This window comes from Triticum dicoccoides, chromosome 7B (assembly GCF_002162155.2).
Source record: "Triticum dicoccoides isolate Atlit2015 ecotype Zavitan chromosome 7B, WEW_v2.0, whole genome shotgun sequence".
NCBI lineage: Eukaryota > Viridiplantae > Streptophyta > Magnoliopsida > Poales > Poaceae > Triticum > Triticum dicoccoides.
The window spans coordinates 700137080-700142377 of NC_041393.1; positions in this window are offsets into that span (position 1 = coordinate 700137080).

Here is a 5298-nt window from a genome sequence, read left to right on the forward strand (position 1 = left end):
ATTTTGAATTATTTGAAATTAGTGTGAATCACTAGTTTGTGAATAACTTAGCTTCAAAAATCAGTAAAGGCATGAAAGAATTTGTTTGCACATAAAATTTCTTCGCGTTTCAAATGCCAAAACACATAACTACCCTAACTATTACAGAGATTCCCCTCTCGGTGCGAAACACAGAAGAAAGTGATGATAGCTAGTGAAGCCGATCACATCCCAGATCTTTGGGTGTGAAACATTTTCTTCGCGTGTGTCCCTTTGCGCCGTAACCATGGAAAATCTTCATCATTTAACGGGATGCTCGGGTCAATATTCACTGTGAATGGAGCAATTTCATCAAACTTTTCATAATCTTCTGACTTGTCTGTCTTGTCATCCACTCCCACGATGTTTCTCTTTCCAGAAAGAACTATGTGCCGCTTTGGCTCATCGTACGATGCATTCGCTTCCTTATCTTTTCTTTTTCTTGGCTTGGTAGACATGTCCTTCACATAGAAAACCTGTGCCACATCATTGGCTAGGACGAATGGTTCGTCTGCATACGCAAGATTGTTGAGATCCACTGTTGTCATTCCGTACTGCGGGTCTTCCGTTACCCCGCCTCATGTCATATTGACCCATTTGCACCGAAACAAAGGGACCTTTAAACCACGTCGATAGTCAAGTTCCCATATGTCCTGTATATAACCATATTCCTTTCCCGTCTTGGTTTCTGCATCAAAGCGGACACCACTGTTTTGGTTGGTGCTCTTCTTATCTTGGGCGATCGTGTAAAATGTATTACCATTTATCTCATACCCTTTGAAAGTCATTATATTCGAAGATGGTAACTGGGATAGCAAGTACAGGTCATCTTCAATAGAGGTGTCATGCATGGTACGTGTCTGCAACCAGCTGGCGAAACTCCTGGTTTGTTCATGTGTAATCCAGTCATCAGACCGCTCTGAGTGTTTGGAGCGTAGCAAATTCTTGTGTTCATCCATATACGGAGCCAGCAAGGCGGAATTCTGTAGAACTGTGTAGTGTGCTTCAGTGAGAGAATGTCCGTCCATACATATTATTTGTTCCCCTTGTAGCGTGCCTTTTCCATCCAGTCTGCCCTTATGCCGCGATTCAGGAACACCAATCGGCTTAAGGTCAGGAATAAAGTCAATACAAAACTCAATGACCTCCTCATTTTGATGGCCCTTGGAGATGCTTCCTTCTGGCCTAGCACGGTTATGAACATATTTCTTTAAGACTCCCATGAACCTCTCAACGGGGAACATATTGTGTAGAAATACAGGACCCAAAACGTTAATCTCTTGGCACAGGTGAACTAGGACGTGTGTCATGATGTTGAAGAAGGATGGTGGGAACACCAACTCGAAACTGACAAGACATTGCACCAAATCATTCTGTAACCTTGGTATGATTTCTGGATCGATTACCTTCTGAGAGATTGCATTGAGAAATGCACATAGCTTCACAATGGCTAATCGAATGTTTTCCGGTAGAAGCCCCCTCAATGCAACCGGAAGCAGTTGCGTCATAATCACGTGGCAGTCATGAGACTTTAGGTTCTGGAACTTTTTCTCTGCCATGTTTATTATTCCCTTTATATTCGATGAGAAGCCAGACGGTACCTTAATACTGAGCAGGCATTCAAAGAAGATTTCTTTCTCTTCTTTGGTAAGAGCGTAGCTTGCATGACCCTGATGTATGCCATCTTCTCCGTGCATACGTTGCTAATCCTCCCGTGCCTCAGGTGTATCTTTTGTCTTCCCATACACGCCCAAGAAGCCAAGCAGGATCACGCAAAGATTCTTCGTCACGTGCATCACGTCGATTGCGGAGCGGACCTCTAGGTCTTTCCAATATGGCAGGTCCCAAAATATAGATTTCTTCTTCCACATGGGTGCGCGTCCGTCAGCGTCCTTTGGAACAGATTGTCCACCAGGACCCTTTCCAAATATCACCTTCAAATCCTTGACCATATCATGTACATCAGCACCAGTACGGTGGCGAGGCTTCGTCCGGTGATCCGCCTCACCTTTGAAATGCTTGCCTTTCTTTCCTACGGGATGCCTGCTCGGAAGAAATCGACGATGTCCCAGGTACATATTCTTCTTACAACTATTCAAATATATACTGTCGGTATCATCCAAACAGTGTGTGCATCCGTGGTATCCCTTGTTCGTCTGTCCTGAAAGGTTACTGAGAGCAGGCCAATCATTGATGGTCACAAACAGCAATGCCTTTAGGTCAAATTCTTCCTGTTTGTGCTCATCCAATGCACGTACACCTGTTCCATTCCACAGTTGTAAGAGTTCTTCAACTAATGGCCTTAGATACACATCAATGTCGTTGCCGGGTTGTTTAGGGCCTTGGATGAGCACTGGCATCATAATGAACTTCCGCTTCATGCACAACCAAGGAGGAAGGTTATACAAACATAGAGTCACAGGCCAGGTGCTATGGTTGCTGCTCTGCTTCCCAAAAGGATTAATGCCATCTGCGCTTAGACCAAACCATACGCTCCTTGCGTCATCTGCAAACTCCTTCCCGTACTTTCTTTCGATTTTTCTCCACTGCGACCCGTCAGCGGGTACTCTCAACTTTCCGTCTTTCTTACGGTCTTCTCTGTGCCATCGCATCGCCTTGGCATGCTCTTTGTTTTGGAACAAACGTTTCAACCGTGGTATTATAGGAGAATACCACATCACCTTGGCAGGAATCTTCTTCCTGGGGCGCTCGCCCTCGACATCACCATGCTCATCGCGGCTGATCTTATAGCACAATGCACCACATACCGGGCAAGCGTTCAAATCCTCGTACTCACCGCGGTAGAGGATGCAATCATTAGGGCATGCATGTATCTTCTGCACCTCTAACCCTAGAGGGCAGACAGCCTTCTTTGCTTCGTACGTACTCTCGGGCAATTCGTTGTCCTTTGAAAGCATATCCTTGATCATTACCAACAACTTTCCAAATCCCTTGTCAGATACATCATTCTCTGCCTTCCATTGCAGCAATTCCAGTGTGGTGCCCAGCTTTTTCTTGTCACCTACGCAATTCGGGTACAACAATTTTTTGTGATCCTCTAACATGCGCTGCAACTTCTTCTTCTCCAAATCACTTGCGCAGTTTCTCTTTGCATCGGCAATGGCCCGACCTAGATCATCAACGGGCTCATCTGATGCCTCTTCTTCAGCTTCTTCCCGCATTGCCGGCTCAGCTTCTTCCCCCATTGTTGTATCATCGTATTCAGGGAACCCATGGCCAGGATAGCTGTCGTCGTCCTCTTCTTCTTCATTGTCTTCCATCATAACCCCTCTTTCTTCGTGCTTGGTCCAAACATTATAGTGGGGCATGAAACCGGACTCAAACAGGTGGACGTGAATGGTTCTTTACGTAGAGTAATTGCGACCATTCTTACAGCCAGCACATGGACAAGGCATAAAACCATTCGCCCGCTTGTTTGCCTCAGCCGCAAGCAGAAAAGTATGCACGCCCTCAACGAACTGGGGAGAGCATCGGTCATCGTACATCCATTGCCGGCTCATCTTCATTACACAACACGGAATAGACCAAATTAATACAAGTTCATACATAAGGTTCATACAACACTTAAATGCAACAAACAAATAACTCTCTAGCTAAAGCATTTAAATGCAACAACAAATGCGATCAAGATCGCAACTAAGGTAATAATTGATCCAACAGCATAATGATACCAAGCCTCACTATCGATGGCATATTTTCTAATCTTTCTAATCTTCAAGCGCATTTTCTCCTTCTTGATCTTGTGATCATCGACGACATCGGCAACATGCAACTCCAATTCCATCTTCTCCCCCTCAATTCTTTTCAAATTTTCTTTCAAGTACTCGTTTTCTCTTTCAACTAAATTTAACCTCTCGACAATAGGGTCGGTTGGAATTTCCGGTTCACATACCTCCTAGATAAAAATATCTATGTCAACTTGATGGGCATAATTTGTCATAAACACGAAATGCAACAAATAGTTTTAAAAGAGAATATACCACATCCGAATCATAACAAGGACGAGGGCCGACGGGGACGGATATCAAAACCATGGCACTATGTATAACAAAGAACGTACGGGTAAGATAATTATTATACGAGTAACTATATATCCAAATCACACAAACATCAATTTTTTATATAAAATTTCATGAACAAGAGGCTCACCACAAGGTGGTGCCGGCGACAGGACGATGCGGGCGATCAACGGTGGTTACGACGGAGATTTAGAAGGCACTAAGTAAACCACACCTACATATGCAAACTAAGTGTTATTTTAACCTCAAATTGCATATAAATCAAATACTAGCACATATATATATTTCCTCCCAAATTACTAAACTCACAAATTAATAACTATATAAAGCATTGCAAGAGCTAATCTAGCAATGAGATATGAAAGGACAAAGTTGCTAACCTTTGTGATCATTTGAATGGATGGGGGCCTTCAAATCTTGACAAATTTTGGGCAAAATGTGTGATGAGCTCGAGAGGAAGAGGGGAAGAACAGAGAGGAGAGGGAAAAGGGGAAGAACAGAGCGAGCTCGGGTGGACGATGGGTTTATGTAGGACGATCTTTAGTACTGGTTCGTGCCAAGAACCGGTACTAAAGGTGCTGGAGGGGGTCCAGACTGACAACATCCTGCCACCACTCTCATTAGTACCGGTTCGTGGCACGAACCGGTGCTAAAGGTTAGCCACGAACCGGTACTAATGAGAGCGGCCCGGCTAGCCGTTGAAACCGCCACTAATGTATACATTTGTGCCGGCTCAAATACAAACCGGCACTAATGTGCTTCACGTTTGACCCTTTTTCTACTAGTGTGTGGACCCAAACAAAATACGATACACACAATGAAGGTTCGCAATTGGAAGAGTGACACGTCTTCGAGTTAGGACTGTCGGTTATGAAGTACTACTTAAATCAAGGAGGCCACAAAGGTTGAAACCTCGCAGTAAAACTAAAGGATTGAGAAAAAAAATGATATGGCAGATTGATGACATGGAAGGCTGCATGTTGAGAGCATTGAAGTAGCGTGGATGGCTCCACACTGAATGCTGACGTGGCATGATGTTAATGTGGACAATGTGCATGTTGAGGGAATTGATAGTAATGGAGATCAACTTTTTAAGAATGTAAGATTTATAATTTTACCATTGACCAATGTCTATGCATATGCTTTGCTGTCTGAGATGTCGTGAAGAGCAATTCTACATCCATCGAAGGTTATTAAGGTCTATGGGCTGATCTTGACCTGACAAGCTTTGATTAGATAA